At 39.7% G+C, this 18,036-nt stretch overlaps 1 pseudogene; it reads left to right on the top strand.

The window, feature by feature from the left end:
- The first annotated feature begins 339 nt into the window (after positions 1-339).
- LOC146479027 (uncharacterized) lies at positions 340-3,202 on the top strand (annotated as a pseudogene).
- The last annotated feature ends 14,834 nt before the right edge of the window (positions 3,203-18,036 follow it).

Genomic DNA, 18,036 nt, shown 5'->3' with positions numbered 1-18,036 from the left:
GTCTTGAATGAAGCATTGGCTCATTTATCAGATGGAAGAGTTAGTCCGATAGCTTTGACTCTAAATTCGAATTGGGAAAGCATATCAAGCACGCAAAAGCCCTACTACCTGCGGAAAGTGGGTCAAGTTCTCACCAAGGTGTTAACAACCATTGTACTAGATCAAGAGGAGAAAGTACTGGAAGCATTGAGGCGTTCTTTAGATACGACTCTTGTCAAAAAAGGAAACGAAAGCAGAGCATGTGCTGTCAAAGAAGAAGTGACTACAGACCAACTGTCGATGTTGCTGAGGGTGTATCACGAAGTGGACAGTCGACAAACTCGATTGCAAATTCTATCAATGTTTGCAAAACATTTTTCAAAGAAGGAGCTCAGAGAAATGATTCCAGGTCTTAGGAAATGGCAGAACGATCAAGCCCGTCACCACGCTGCAGAAGAAGAACCAGGACAACCAGTGGTGTCCGTGGCCATTAAATGAACATGCCTTGATCCAGTGAAAACAAATCACTTTGTCAACTTTATTGCTAGTGCAAATTTTATACAGGACGTTGTCTATGGAACTAAAGAATTAAAGGTTGATTCTAGGGAGAAAATCACCATTCCGAATGTGAAAAGAATGATGGTACCTTTACAAATAATCAAGCAATACATTTCGTATTACCAAGAAACAGAGTTTAAACCAGCCAGTGCAAGAACATTGTACAGAATCATCGATGTGTGGGCCGCATCCAAGTAGAAATCGCTTCAGGGTTTAGATTATTTCTTAACGGAGGGGGCACAGACGTTCGAGTTGCTCAAACGTGTGATTATTGTGCTTGAAGAAGGTGGTGCCACTTCGATTTGGGGAAAGGAAACCAAGACTATCTTAAAAGAGGCAAGCGTTATCTCAAAACTGACTTCAAGAGCCATGTTATTGGACCCGAGGAAAGATGTGTTGGACCACTGCACTGGTTTTAGTCTCAGCGACCCTCACAACGACACCTTCGCTCAACATTGTGATCACACCCATGATATGTCTTGCCCCTCATGCAGCCAGCTAGATGAAGTTTTATCTAATGTTATGGGCATGATCAATTCCCCGGAGCTGACTCTAACAGATGAACAGCAAAGTCATGTTACATTTCACGTGACCCATGCAGTGGAGGCAATCGCTTATTGGAAAGCACATATGCTTCGAACTGTCAACCAAGAGCAAGCCAAGGAAGAAGCCCTCGGTGCGCTCAAAGATCAAAGCATTCTCATAATTATGGACTGGGCAATGAAATACCTGTCCCAGCGCTACCGAGAGCAAATATGCGATTTTTACGGAAAGTTGGCATGTTTTTTTCATTGTTTTCAAAATTAGGGAGAACAAATTCAATGTTGAAACCATTGTGCAGATATTTTGATAGCTGCATACAGGATTGGTTTTTCCGTTGCATCCATCGTAGAGCGTGTTCTTGTTACCATCAAGCAAGAGCACTCCAACGTGAAGATGGCCTATCTGAAATCTGACAATGCTGGATGTTACCATTATGCCTCACTGATTCTGTCTCTGAAGAGGGCAGGCATAAGTGTGAGAAGGTATGACCTTTCAGATCCAAAATCGGGAAAGGACACATACAGAGATGGGTAACCGAAAAGCACGATGTTATCACAGCCGCTGACATGAAAAAGGCATTGGAATCTTATGGTGGTGTCCGTGAATGCAGAATAGCAGTTGCAGAAGTAGATGTAGCAAAGGCAGCTAACTCAGTAGAATGGAAAGGGATTAGCGCTCTGTTCAACTTTGAGTTTCTTGCCTCCAGAATTAGGGCTTGGAAAGCTTACGGTGTTGGTGAAAGTCAGATGTTTCCATATGATGAAGTAGATCTCTGCAGGGTCCAACTGGTCTTCATATCATTATGCCTCTTACGTCTCTCACCCCACTGTCAAAGCCAGGGCTGCTGATGGTAAAAGCGAAACATACTAGTTGCAAGACTTTTTCATGTGTGAAGAAGATGGTTGTGTGGGGGTGAGGGTGACGGAGCGCGAGACTGTTTATGATTTAGCATGAAAAAAATGGGCAGAAAAGGTCACGGGAATACAGTCAACCAACGTTGGAGAAACAGGGCATGCACGAGCAAGTAGTCATTCGATGTCAACACGAACGGCACCGCTATCGGGTTGGGCTCTAAAATGGCAACACAAGGGTCAGAGAGCAACCGAAAATGTGAAGAGGTTTCTGTTGGAAAAGTTTTATAGAGGAGTGACAACAGGTAAGTTATACTTCAAAGATGAAGTAGTGATCTTCTCCTTAATAGAGGGGTGACAACAGGTAAGTTATACTACAAAGATCAAGTAGTGATCTTCACATTTCATGAAAAGATGCGTCCTACTTCCTGAATTCAGCACATTGAAGAACCGTGACCTTTGCGATACCGATCAGAATGGTTACTATTGATTAAAACCTCTCCGAATTGAGATCTTGTAAATGCGCAGACTTCAAGAATCCCATCTCTTGACCTCTTTTCACAAGTCTATTGCCAAGTGCGTGTAGAGGTCAGTTTCTCCTTCCTTTTCACCTGGAGTGGATGTTAGTTTATAAATCACGTCATCTTATGTTTCACCGGATTGTTTGTTTAATCTAAGAAAATCAGTACAATAGCCCAATTTCAACATATTAAAATTCAGCCGAAAACAATAGACTTTCAGTACGAGGCTCCGGGGAATAAACCCTAAAATTATTATTCCCTGGAGCGTCGAGCTGAGGTCTATTGTTTCAGGCTGAATTCTAATATATCGAAATTAGTCTATTGATCTCAACTATTCAGAACAATCTCCGGAGCCATGGAACTTTAAAATTACTCTAAAATATAATTAAATTAAACATTTGAGAAACTAAAAACTTTTGTCAGTAGGCTGTCAAATGTGATTCAGTTACAAGAGTATGTAACCAATAGGTATGTTCAATTTGCTACTGAAGGAAACAAAGAAGATCCAGCACAGGTGACAAAAGAAATGAGAGTTGCTAGGGATGAGAGTGGTAGGCTTTGTTTTGCTCCAGAAGAATGGCGAACAGCTAAGCAAGTAACTAGTTATTTCTCACGACTTGCAGCAATGCAATGTCAGCAACAGCACCCGGAGAACTACTTGTTGAACAAGCCGAAGCCATAAGTGAGGAAGACCTCCAAGCATGGGAAACAGAAAGACAGCTGCAAGAACTGCAGACAGCGGTGCACTAAGAGGTCCACTTGCGGCATCCAATTGAATACAATAGCTATGACATCCATAGCCTTGCAAAGCGTGGCATGCTTACATCAAAATTTAAGGTGGCGCAACTAGAAGAAATTTGCTTTCCCTTTGAAATATAAATTGAGAAGCCTGCTGGTCAAAAAGATTCTTACGTGAAGCCACTCGAAGATCTGGTACAAACCTGCAGTTCTTTTAAGGAATGACTTGAGGATTCTGTTAACAAACCGGATTGCTGGAAAAAAATGCTTGGCATGAGCAAAGGAAAACAAAACAAAGCAAAAATCGGGGATAATACAGCCAAAACTAACTTTTTGTTAATTTGTTGTGAAAGTTTTCAACAACAGCTATTCTGATTGTGATAGAGGAAAGGTAAGAATGTTTGGTTTTGGCATCCGATTTTTGCTCAAGTTTTAGTTGTGTGTTGTGTGTGAAGTCGAATTTCTTGCTCATTCGCAGTGTAAACTGACTTGCGCTTATTTCCAATATCTCTGGCTTTTTACAAGAAGTTTTATGCCCATTTATATCAGGTACAAAACACGAACTCCATTCGCTAACTTTTACAGTTTTTGCTGGCTGTCAAATTTGGGTCAAATTTACCAGAAAAGCTAGGACCTGAGGGGGTGATGGAGAGTGGATCTCATATCTTCTATACCAAAACACTTGAAGAGCAAACTTCTGTACATTTATCCATAAGTCCACCTAACCTATCTATGATGTTAGTATGGAATAATTTGGCTGACCCCCATCTCAGCTTTTTCAGATTTTGCCCGCTTTTCTCAGACATTGACTCTGAAGAGCCCTTGTCAGTAACTTTCAAGAATCCGGCGACAGAAGCGAAAATTCGAATTTCTTTTAAATTTGCCCCAAAAGACCTTTTTGGTGAACTATTTTCAAAAATAATATTCAAAAGTTCCAGCGAATTTTTATTTTGGCAAAAATTGGTAAAGTTCGAAATCGGCCTAAATGTGCCCGTGGCCCAACTGAAATTATGCAAATTAGTACATTGTCAAAACTCTCATTACTCGGGCCATAAGCTCGGGCTGTAAGGCGGACCGAGTTAAGGTTTTGGTAGCATTATCAAATTCTTTTTTCTTTTTGGGGTCACGATGGGCCAAGAGATAAGACTTCGGGCCATGAGTTATTGTTCTCAGTCTCATTTTTTGTACTCGGCTGGTACGAGTTACGTTTTCTGTCATGTTATCAAATTCTTTAAATTCTCGGTCGCGTTCTTTGTTTTCAGGCTATGAGGAGTGTTTACAATATGCGAGCCAGATGTGCGAGTCATGAACAAAACATGCAAGGTATGCGAGGCATGAACAACCCCAACATAAACTGCTAACCGTTAAGCTAACCGGGGAGCTATTTAAGCTAACCTAAGTGCTATTTAGGCTAACTGGAGTGTTCTTTAGGCTATCCGGAGTGTTTTTTAGGCTAAACCTGAGTGCCTCAAGGTTAGTTTTGTTTAACCGAAAATTTGGCAACTAAATCAGTCTATGACCTCGCGGGCCAAGATAGATAAAGATGTCTCGCGTTTACTATAGAAAACCAATCAACGTAGAAACGGTTTCTGTCTTCAAATGAAAGGTGAATAACAAATGCTTTCCCCTGAATTTCATTCAAAAATATAAACAGCGAAACATAGAAAAATGTATAAGCATATAAACGTACGTGTGATGCGTAATGTTACTCTAGATTCCGGGGGGGGGGGGGGGGATGGGGGTACTCAACAGATGCTTGGGTAGGGAGGTGTGGCCCGGGCGTCCAAACCCTGACCCTTTTTAAGACACGATTCTCTGATTTCCCTATCCCGTTTAAGACAGAATTCAAAATTTTCAGGCCCTTTCTAAGACATTTAACCCTAAATCACACACTGTTTAAGACTAGAATGAAATAAGAATACACTAGTTTCTTACTGTATTTTAATGCATTGGCAATCACAATCTGTTTAAGCCATTAGGTCACGTAGGGATACCCTGTTTAAGACAAAGCCATTAGGTCACGTAGGGATACCCTGTTTAAGACAGAAAGTGATGAAATAGATACCCGTTCAAGACAAAACACCCTGAAAACCATACCCTATTGGGCCGCACGTCCCCGATAAGGTCACATAAGGGAGTACCCCCCCCCCCCCCCCCTACCGGGTCTAGATCATACCGAAAATTACGATCCGTCATTGACCCGGCGTCGCATACATATTAGGACTGTACAAATGGTTTCTGTCTTTAAACAAAAAGTGAAAACGTAAGGATTAAAGCCCGGGAATATAAAAAGCATTTGTATGACAAATGTCGTTTTCCCCTGTATTTCATTCTGACTGCAAGAAATGCAATTCTATCTGGTGGTTACTTATTGCCTCACTATATCTCTGTATGTCTCTCTTGGGGGTGGAGGGCGGGAGGGGGAAAGAGGATCCACCCCCAAGAAAGCAAGAAACCCAAGAAACAGCTTCTTGTTCAAGAAAAGGACACAATTTCTTGAGTTGATGTTTTCAACAATCGTTTTTACATCCCTTGTGCTTGCTTTCAAGCTATATTTTATCTCAACCTGAACATTCTTACATTCGAAGTTGCCCACGTAAAGAATACAATGTTTGCTATTCCTTAGATAGAGCGATTTTTGCCATATTTCAGATGACCACATCATCGGGGGCATACGAATATACTGGTAATAAAAAACTTTTTTGAACGGGCAATTGTTCTTATTTATCATGTTAAAATATGTCACCGTGCAAGGGAAAACGTACCTTAACGCTTATCCGTTAAACGGTCGCTAACGGACGGATAGATAACGGATAGTTAACGGCCTGCACAGCATTCTAACGTTTTATCCTAACGTTCTAACGGTTATCTAATTGTGCCTAACGGATGATCAAAGCGTGCTAACGCTTTGTTCTAAATTCTAACGGCTAACTAAGTATGCCTAACGGATGAAGAGAAAGTTCTAACGGTTGCCCAATTTGTTCGAATCGATGACTGGAGCCGTTTAACGGTTGTCTGACGGTTTACAACTAAGGACTTTTAACGAATGAATAGCTTAACTTTCAGTCCGATGCTATAAACACATAATCAGGCCAAACCATTAGTAGTCTTACTCTCACGTTTTTTTTTTTTAAAGAATCACAAAGTGCCGATTTCGTCAGTCGTCGATGAGACAAGCATAAGTATACTTATTTTTACCGAAAGCAAAACTCAGTGATATAAACTATCACTTCCTCACCGAGATAAACAAATGCAGAATTCAAGTCCTTCGATGATGATTATCGTGTAAGATGAGAAGTTAGTCCGAGGCTAACGTCGCTAAACGAGCGTGTAAACAATTTCACCTGCCAGTCGGGGTGAACATTTTTTATTGTTTTACTCAAATGGTTTTGTCGGTTATACTTATTTTACACAATGACTTTGTCTAGAGTTTTTTAAAGAAACTGTTTAATCCAGCTGTGGATTCGCGAAAGATCACGCTTTCAATTTCTTGACAGAATGCGAAAAGCGGTACCTTTGGACTCACGAGTCTCGAAGCGACGGGCGTTTTGTTGGCGCTGGTTTCATCAGATAAAGTTGTTTTTGTCACATACACGTTGTTTAAAATTGGTTTCTTCTGATTCAGAGTCAGAGACAACAAGACAACAGGCTATCAAAATATTCATCAAACTTCCCGCCGGAATATGGCCGTTTCTCACATCTTGGAAAATGTAAACAACTTTATGCAAATTTTTGAACCCACACTTTGTGAATTGAACCCTGCCGAATGTAACTTGATACATGTGAAGGAATTTGGTTGCCTAGCACGTGACCAAAATCTTCCCAGTGTTTTCAGCGTGGCAATTCCTTTCTACGTCCGAACGATGGCTTCTGTCAGTATTTTATAACGTTAGTAGAAGCTTTAAATCTTGTAAAAGATGGTATTTTGGCTTTATCCAAGCGAACGTGTTGAATATAGAAATGCGTCAAGCGTTAATTTGCGGTACTTAGTAGACTCGCAGTGTTTACGTTTGTTCCGGGTAATCGATCTTATCGCTCACACTGGATCCGAATGAAATTTTGCAAAATTGAAGTTTCCTATTTTACCCCAAGCCCTTAACCAACGGAATTGCCTTGCATCTTTAAAGTCAACTGAACGATTACTTTTTGCGGCCGGAGACAGTAAATGCTTGAGGTAGAGTGAGGGAAACTGAGTTCATGGTAAGTCAACAAATATGCAAATCGGAACCGAAGCGCGCTGGAGGAGAGAAGTCTGTTGAATTTACTGATTTTATTCCGGGTCGTGATTTATTTTTGTGACTTAATTTCATGGATTGGGAGCTACGATATCTTCCGTTCCTGGTTTACAAAACTGTCTGATTTCGCGGTAAAGATAGTTCCCGCGTTCCTAGCTACATCTCATGATTGTTTTGAACTAAATGGAAGCCAACTACAAGAGCCACCCTCCGTTAGGCTCTCGTTTCACACTGTGTTTAGGCGACCACATTCTACTTCAACGCGTGTCATGCTATTCTAACGGAATCGTTACCCGTTTAACGGGTGCTGGTTTATTCTAACGGATCCTAACGGCTTCTCTAGCCGTGCTAATGGATACAGATTGTTTGCTAACAGTTATGCTGTCCAGTCTAACGGTCTGATGCTAACGGCTAACGGATACATGTCTTTTGCTAACGGCTGCACTATCCGTTCTAACGGCCCGATGCTAACGTCTAACGGTTGGGCTTACGCCTCTAACGTTCTTAAGAAAACTTTATAACGGATGACTAACGGATGCTTAACGCTTTTGCCTGTTTAACGGATAAGCGTTAAGGTACGTTTTCCCGTGCACGGTCACATATTTAGTTTGACCCGTGAAAAGTGAGCACGTTAGGTCGAGATGTGTGGAATGCACTTTGACACAAGTCACCATTTCAGTACTTCATGTTCCTCCTGTTACTTTGCACGTGTCAATACAGTTCACGGAAGCTTTTAGATGAAAGCCAAGGTCTCTGGTTTCATCTCATGTTTTTATAGACATAAATAACAAGCTTTAAACTTGAGTGCTCCCCATATTAACATTAAGTTATCAAATGATTCTTTTCAGGTGAAATTTTCGAGTTTATATTGAGACGTTCAAGCGAGATCAAAGAGCCGTTCCTAGAGAAATAACTTGAAATCAGTGAAATTAATACCCTGTCTCTCATATCATGCTACACTTCCAAACTACCGTTATTTTTAAGCTAGAGAGTGTAAATGCTCCCTTTTTACGTGACCTTAACCAGAATTTGCCTAAAATATTACGAATGAAGTCCACCGGAAGAAAAAACTGAAAAAATCGCACACCGACATAAAGGTAAACATCAGCCATTTCTCGACTTGCCGTATGGATGAAACGCGTCCGTTGTTTTACTTTTGTATACATTTATGACCAGAAAGTAGAAACAACAAAATCTTCTCTATACCCATCTGTATAAATACACTTGCCAATCAAGCTTTGTTTTTCTGTGTGTTTGTCGAAAATACTGAAGAATAGTACGTGCAACATTGTTACTGACTACTTCACTCATTCAATCACAACCAGATAACACAACTGAAAACTAGATATAAAGAAGTACTCTTACTTGACTGCAATCATCGTTACTCGCATTATATCTGGCTGGCGACATCACATTCCCGAGGCAAGGCTGAAAATTGTCTCAAATTCTGCATATTAGAGGTTCAAAGTTTTGAACAACGCGAATAACTTTCATTGCGTGACAAGTGAAATGTGATACTCAAGCGCATGAAAAGCACAGAAATAAACTATGTCAATGTTTGCGCTTGTGATGACAGTGCGAAAATCATTTTTGAAATAACAACAAGAAGAAATTGAGGCAAGGCAAGGTCTGCAAGGTATATTTGATTGCCGGATGAAACGAAAATCATGTCTTCCACCCTCCAGGGATTGTATCAGATTCCCATCAACAACAACAACCTTTATTTTCCTCAAAGTATAAAAACCGAAATTAACTAAAAGGAAAAGTGAAGAAATCATGGCCTTCGTTGGAGAAGTGGAAAAGTCAGAAATCTTTGATGAAGGGTGACCTCGGAATAAACAGCAAAGAATCATTGTTCATTGCCAATACTTGACTGTGGGTTAACCTAATCCAATTGGAACTCGTAATTAAGTTATATTTTCAACCAATGCCATATAAAGACCACTATAAATTGAATAATCACTAGACTATGGTACAAAGGTTTGAAAGATACTCTCACTGGTCTTGTCAGGAAGATTTAACAATGACAATGTCACAGTTCAACAGTGATGTCCGTATGAGATTGATAACACCATCCCTTTGACCGAACATGAAAATCTGAGAAATACCAGTCGTGTCCCTTGTCCCTTGAAACCAGTGCAAGCGCCAGAAAATAAGATCTAAAAAATTTCAACCTCTTTCAGGTGCTGATGCGTCCTCAATTTAGGTTCAATTACCTTTCATAAATTTGACCATTAAGCTACGTAGAGGCTTATTTCTCTGAAAGTAGATTCCATTACTTTCGAGTGAGCAATAGACATAAGTGTGGATTGCCTGGTAGACATAAAAGAGGAGTTTCAGAAACCTACCTCTCTCGACTTTTTCTGAAAGGGAGGGAACCTGCAAGCTATACTTAGTAGCGTGTTTGTTAATGATCATCACCAAATGTATTTGCTCTATGCTTCTGGTCAACTTGAGTTTTGACTGCCATGTTCCAGCTCCCATCCCATCTCCCTTCCCACCTATATCCCACCAAATAATAGCAAAAACGCAACAAAAGAAAATAAAACGAAACAAAACAAAGGAAAAATCTCAGTTGGGGTGGTTTTGTTTAGGTTCTTCCTCTTTCTTATTTTGGAATTTATTTCTACTTCATTTTTTTCTTTTTATGGGCAAACGTTGGGACTTGTCCTACTGGTGTAACGCCGATAATACTTGTCACGCAACCTGAGTCGACTGACAACTGGCTTAGACTAGTTGAAAACGATTGAGGAAGGAGGGGACAAAAAGTTTTGCTTGCTTAACAAAGAATCTGATACCTTCACATGTGATCTACTACAAATATCTGGACTGCAGACAAGAGCATTTAAATTCCCTTAAGTCGGACTATAAATGAAGATTAAACTCTCATCATTTGACTCATCTCAAACAGACATTAAAGCTAGGTTTGATTGCAATTGTATTTTAACTAGAAAAACGTGACTTGATCGCAAAACCTCGCAAACCTAGGGCTGGGTGGAAAGCCCTCTTTACTCATATTGAAGCATCAAATGAGGAGATTAGAAGGTTTCTAAACAAAGCAACTATTTTGATGAGCATGGTCTTTTCATAGTTCCACAGGCTCGTTTGCGGTTGAAATCTATTTTCTGACACGACAAAATGTACAACGGGCGTGCAGCGCTGTCCTGTTCGATGTATTTATTTCCCACGGAAAATTATTTTACCGCGGACACAAAACATGTAATTTCTTCAATGCAATCTTTCACAAAAACGTTTCTGGAAGAAAGGGTAAAGATTCTGCAGAGATATTTCCATCCAGTGAAATCTAATCCGGCACTGAACGGAAAACTTTCCCGATGTATGCAAATTTTGCACCAACAAACTCCGTCTGACACCAGCATGTCTCCCAACCTGTTGCTGCCTAGCAACCTTTTATTTGTCTGACATCATTCAATCTTTGTTTGCGCACTGTTGTTGCTGGACATCTTCACAGATATCTAGATATATATACATATAATTCTTGACAGAAGTTCAGGCTTCAGGAGTTTTCATCGTTTATTGCGACAATACTGTTTCGTATTGTTCGAAGTTATCTGACCACACTCATCAAGTCGTTAAATATTGCCTGATGTGTGGTCCGATAACTTCGAACCATACGAAACAGTATTGTTGCAATAAACGATGAAAACTCCTGAAGCCTGAACTTCTGTCAAGAATTATACATTGCTTTTCAATCAACGAATTGAGCGCTCTACGAAACACATTCTACCCAGAATATAAGTATATATATATATACATATACATATACATATACATATACATATACATATACATATACATATACATATATATATATATACATATTTTCGGCTCGAATTCGCGCGGCTTAGCTCCTGAGCGCTGGCCTTCGGTCCAACAAATTTATTAACCTCGCTACACGAGGAACAAGTTAACTAGTCATGGTGAACGTCCTTATTGCATTGATTAACCGTATAACACATTGCAAAATCTTGCGCATCTTTTGAGCTTGATCTGCATCTTTCGAGCGTTGATCCATGGGGAAAGACAAACTTCACTCTCCTTAATATATTAACTTTTCATTTGAGGATAGTATTGAAACACCGCATTGAGGTTTTGAAAGTTCTTCATTTGTTGACTTGATTTAAATTAATTTCGGTTTTACTTTTCCTGTAATGTTATCGATGAGAATCCGGCACAGACAACACAGGGTGGATCTCGAGGAAGGAAAACTACATGATTATCGTTTCAGTCCATTAAATATACCTTGCAGACCTTGACTTGCCTCAATTTCTTCTTGTTGTTATTTCAAAAATTATTTTCGCACTGTCATCACAAGCGCAAATATTGACAGTTTATTCCTGTGCTTTGCGCATGCTTGAGTATCACATTTCACTTGTCATGCAATGAAAGTTATTTGCGTTGTTCACAACTTTGAATCTCTAATATGCGGAATTTGAGACAATTTTCAGCCTTGCCTCGGGGATGTGATGTCGCCAGCCAGATATAATGTGAGTAATGATGATTACAGACTAATAAGAGTATTCCTTTATATCTAGTGTTCAGTCGTGTTATCCGGTTGTGATTGAATGAGTCAAGTAGTCAGTAACAATGTTGCACTATTCTTCAGTATTTACGACAGGGTCTGCGAAGAATGCGAGTTGCAGTTGCCAGTTGCCAGTTGCCAGTTGCCAGTTGCGAGTTACAAACAGACTAAAGAAAGATATTTCTAATCCTAGGCAAGGTAAAATAATAAGTTAGGGATCGAAAAGACTTTAAAAAGCAATAGCAATAAGTGGGCACTCTTTTTCTGGAGTTCAGTTTTAATATCTGCCTAGTTACACCCAGGGGGTTACATGTTTGGGTAAAAGAAGTGTTAGGGACCTATGCCATTGCTTTATAAAGCTCAGACAATGATTATTTTTCTTTCGTACCTTTTAAGGGTAAAAATAAGTAAGAACCCACAGCCAAAAAATTAGGCCACTCTTAGGAGGTTGTTTTCAAAACTTCACATGAGCATTTGCGTCACTTTTATGCATGGAAGTACCCAAGGCTCTAAATTTATTTAGCAAAGAAATCCACCACAAAACACTATACCAGCTGATAAATAAAAGAAGCATCGTTGCTGAAAGACTAAACAAAAAAGGGGGTGGCGATCAAGTTTAGGGGTATTTTCCGAGTAGCTAATAACAAAACCTGAATGTAACAGAACTGTCCGCTAACCATAAATGATACAAGCGATATAAGTGCAAGGGGTTCGCAAACATAAGAGTAAAGGTTTCTTTATGATGGCTACCGATCTTGACGGATCAGTCGCCGTGATCATATCGAAGCCTGGCGATACAAATATCTCTATTCTTTCCATCACAGACGATCGCTCTCGATACCTAAAATACTGTTTTCAGCAATGGAGGGATTGTTGCCGATCATATGGAACGGCCAGCCGTAATGCATCCTCGGAGACCCAGTCAGATGTAACCTGTCGATGTGAGTAATTATTTGAAAAACAGAACAAACATTTTCGGAACTATCGATTATTAGTATTGATTATTAGTATCGTTTTTATAAATTGGCACTCTTAGAAAAGTTTCCCTCGATTTTGCTTAATTTCCGGCGAATTTTTCCTCCCGAGTTTTTTCCTTTTACACCTTTTACGTGTTTTCTTTGCTTGCACATGCACATGCACATGAATCCGCTCTTTGCAGTTTAATAAATGCGTGGGAAAATCTTAGAAACTCTGACGGAATGTAGCGATATGGAAAGTTGCGATGGTAAAGACCACGTAGTCGTGCAGCTAATCTTTGTTCACCATGGAGGATAATAACAAGTGTAATGGTAAGCAATGTTTTATTCTATTTTGTTACCGTGCAATAGTAACCTTATTACGCGGAAATTAACTATCACAAAGCTGAAGTATCTGGCCAGTGATTTTTTGCGTGCCCTTTATGTTGTTTAAGGACTACAGTAATGTTCTGATGTCGCCAGCCAGATATAATGTGAGTAACGATGATTGCAGCCAAGTAAGAGTATTTCTTTACATCTAGTTTTCAGTTGTGTTATCTGATTGTGATTGAATGAGTCAAGTAGTCAGTAACAATGTTGCACTATTCTTTAGTATTTTCGACAAACACACAGAAAAACAAAGTTTGATTGGGAAGTGTATTTATAAAGATGGGTATAAAAAAGATTTTGTTGTTTCTACTTTCTGGTCATAATTGTATACAAAAGTAAAACAACGGACGCGTTTCATCCATACGTCAAGTCGAGAAATGGCTGATGTTGACCTTTATGTCCGTGTGCGATTTTTTCAGTTTTTTTTTCCGGTGGACTTCATTCGTAATATTTTAGGCAAATTCTGGTTAAGGTCACGTAAAAAGGGAGCATTTACACTCTCTAGCTTAAAAATAACGGTAGTTTGGAAGTGTAGGATGATATGAGACACAGGGTATTAATTTCACTGATTTCAAGGTATTTCCCTGGGAGCGGCTCTTTGATCTCGCTTGAACGTCTCAATATAAACTCGAAAATTTCACCTGAAAAGAATCATTTGATAACTTAATGTTAATATTGGGAGCACTCAAGTTTAAAGCTAGTTATTTACGTCTATAAAAACATGAGATGAAACCAGAGACCTTGGCTTTCATCTAAAAGCTTCTGTGAACTGTATTGACACGTGCAAAGTAACAGGAGAAACATGAACTACTGAAATAATAATAATAATAATAATAATAATAAAAGTCTTTATTTCTTCACAAGATAAAAAATACATATCTTATGTCACACTGGTAGTTGAGTATTTGAGTAAAAAGTACCTACATAGCCAAATTGTATTTAAAAATTAGTCTATTAACGTAAGAGTTCTTGAATCTATCTGTATTAACTTTCGGATACTGACTTGTTTGATTCCTTAAATTGTAAGTCGATACTTTCTTCTTGGGTAATAGTCCCCTTAGAGGGTGTCGCTTTATGCCAGATACCTTACTGAATACTTTTCTATCCTGCTTTTCTAGAAGGTTCTTGATAGAAAAAGATTTAGATGTAAATGGTGAATTGTGTCAAAGTGCATTCCACACATTGCGACCTAGCGCGCTCACTTTTCACGGGCCAAACTAAATATTTCAACATGATAAATAACAACAATTGCCCGTTCAAAAAAGTTTTTTTTATTACCAGTATATTCGTATAGCCCCAATGATATGGTCATCTGAAATATGGCAAAAATCGCTCTATCTAAGGAATAGCAAACATTGTATTCTTTACGTGGGCAACTTCAAATGTAAGAATGTTCAGGTCGAGATAAAATATAGCTTGAAAGCAAGCACAAGGGATCTAAAAACGATTGTTGAAAACATCTACTCGAGAAAACATGTTGTCTTGAACAAGAGTTTTGAAAATGTACTAATTTGCATAATTTCAATCGGGCCATCAAGCCTGTTTAGGCCGATTTCGAACTTACCAATTTTTGCCAAAATAAAAATTCGCTGGAACTTTTGAACATTAGTTTTGAAAATAGTTCACCAAAAGGGTCTTTTGGGGCAAATAAAAAGAAATTCGAATTTTTGCTTCTGTTGCTGGATTCTTGAAAGTTACTGACTATGACTCTTAACCACATGGCCAACAGCTTCAGTTTGACAGATCTTGACGTGATCTTAACGAAAAAATTTTCAAGTCAAACCTTCGCCTGCTCATTTGTTCAACATATTAACTCATGTTATAGACTATTACTGTGCTAGTTTTATTGGAGAGATTCTTATAGTCCACCAACAACTTGCCAACAAGTCACTGATCAGTCAAAAAAAAAAAAAAACAAGTTAACCACACTTTACCGGCTGTTGACCACTAAAATTGTTGACAAATGTGTAGGCCAGCAGTTGGCTGACTATTGGATGTTATTCCAAAACCAACTGAAACAAACTCAACGATTTTAATTCAGGTAAAAGCCAGTTCATACACTCCTTGGTGCTGAAATCCCCATACTGAACACCACCAAAAACCTACAAGGTCACATGACTTACTAAATATTCCATGAGGGGCTGACATCATTTGCCGTGCAAAAAGAAATATTCTTTACATTTCTGCCTCTCCTGAATTGCAGCAAATTGAGGAGAGCTGAAATTCGAATAACTGTGAATCGGCCTCAGCTTAGACTTGACTAATCAGTTCTCAGTAGTGTCCTTATTACACATTAATTTGGATATTGGTCACTCAAACACTGGTTTTTTGTGTGCATGCGTCTTCGCTTCAGTGTCCTTCAGTTAGGAGATTCTAGTTATTGGCTGTTTTAAGGCCTTGCCATTAACCTGGACGTCCACCACATGACAAGCCCATTAGGACCGGGATATGGCTGTATGATACACCCTTCTTTTTATTCTTGTCGCACTGTACTGGGATCAATAACCACAACAACATCTCCCACATGTAAGTTGTTGGTAAGGGAAGTACCACTTTGGTCTTGGTCCAATCTGCAGTAAATCCCTTTCATCCACCATTGACACACACGTGTGTTGTGAGCTCTTGGGCTGTCCTCCAACCTTCCTTGGGTTAAATGGCACAGTGTTGACACTCTCTGGTGCAAAGCTGCCTCCCATTTGTCCAATCAGAAACTAGTTTGGAGTCAGGACAAGTTCGTCATTAGGGTCATCACTCACAGCTATAAGGGGCCTAAAGTTCTGTAGGCTTTCTACTCCAGTGAAGGTGGGTTGACTTTATCATAGATTCAAAGACTCCTACAAAGTTTGGTGTAGCTGGCAGATTCCATCTCCAGCTCACTCCCTTACTGGAGGTCACCTGTTGTATCTTGTAGTGATAGACCAGGTCTTGTTGTTGCCTTGACGAACTTACAAAGTTTGCCCTATTATCACTTAACATCTGCTGCAGCCATCCTCTCGACACAGTCATCCTGACAAAAGCATTAAGCAATGCATCGCCGTCCAGAGAGGATACAATTTCCAGTTGGAAGCAGTTGACTTCCTAAAGAAGGTTTGTCCACATATTGTAGTCCTGTGTTTGATCTCAAAATTTCATTATTTGATACTGGATTAAATGGTGCTAGTGCGCTTCCTATCTGGATTTGCTTGTTCCATCTCAATGGATCCATCTCTGCCATGTATACACATACTTGCTTGTATTTCCCTAATGATGAATTCTTCAAAGTTTTGAAGCTCCAATGACTTAAGTTCGCCTCTCTCTCTTCGATCGGCTGGTTTCCTATAGTTTGCTATAAATCGGTGCAATCACTCTGTCACCTGAACTAAAAACAACCTGAGCTCCAGTTCCCCTTTTGGTTTGACGCGGTACCATTTTGGGTATCCTGAGGGGCTCAACTGCCAAACCTCCTCCACACCAACATTATCATAACTACGATTCTCTTGACCTCCATCGGTGATCTGACAGCTAGTAGCCTCATTTGCGGCTGTTTCTCTAGCTCCTTTCAATGCTAGATTCTCTTCTGATGTTGGCTTACCAAACTTACACCCTGGCCAATCCTCTTCTGACTTCTTTAGGAATTTGAGCCCATTCCACCACAGATCAGCACTTGCCAGCTCGTCTAGTGTCTGGCCTCTTGTTCCATGGTTTGGGGGGTTTGCATCCGTAGGAACATAGTGCCAATGATCAAGAGCAGGAAACTAATAAATGGACTATGAACAGCTTATGTTCTCTACTTTGACCACGAATCCAGTGCCCCACGTTCACACTGTCCATCCAGTACATCACTTCATGTGTACATATCTTGAGAGCTGAATAAACTTACCTTGTCAGTCGCAATCCGATGAATGCTCACAGAAGTTCAAATTTGGGGATGCTAACTGCTTTTAATGGTGCAAGCCTAGACTTTGACATAATTGATTGAGCAGTGACATTGCCATCCTTGTACACACAACGTACATGGGAGTTTAACAAGTTCAAGGTCATCCAACTCTCGAAACCACTTACTCCATTCTTGCTGATGATGTGTTGGCAACAACTCGTTCCAATCCTTTGCTTCCAGCCAAGCTTTCTGCATTAACAACTGTGACCTGATTACAATACGTGCAAAGAAACATAAGAGGTCATAAACTGCTGCTCTCTTTAGAAATTTCTCTTGGTGAATGCAATTCCGTCACCCTGCAAGGAGTGTCCTTTTCAATTTTTTCAGGCTTTCTTTTTGCAACTGCTTAAGTTGCGTACTAACTGCGAGGATCTTTCTTCTGTTTGACCTTTAATCCGCAGTTCAAAATATATGTTTCATGTATTTACATTCATTTATTCATCCTTCATGGGCATATTACAAACTCACAATGTGACCAGCTCCCAATGGGCTTGATAGCTCAGTTGGTAGAGCATTGCATCGGCATCGCAGAGGTCACGGGTTCGAGTCCCGTTCAAGCCTGAATTTTTCTCAGGCTTTCTTTTTGCAACTGCTTAAGTTGCGTACTAACAGTGAAGATCTTTCTTCTATTTGATCTTTCACCCGCAGTTCAAAACATATGTTTCATATATTTATATTCACTGATTGAAAAGTTGTCATAGTGAAATTTCATGTTTGTCTATGCATTTCTTATTGTGTTTATTCTTTATATGTCATTGCCACTGAAAGGCCCACATTAGCCACTAACAGTTAGTATATGAATTTAT

This window comes from Pavona decussata, unplaced genomic scaffold (genome assembly GCF_977016875.1).
Source record: "Pavona decussata unplaced genomic scaffold, jaPavDecu1.1 SCAFFOLD_61, whole genome shotgun sequence".
Classification (NCBI taxonomy): Eukaryota; Metazoa; Cnidaria; class Anthozoa; order Scleractinia; family Agariciidae; genus Pavona; species Pavona decussata.
This window is presented reverse-complemented; position numbering and strand designations above follow the sequence as displayed.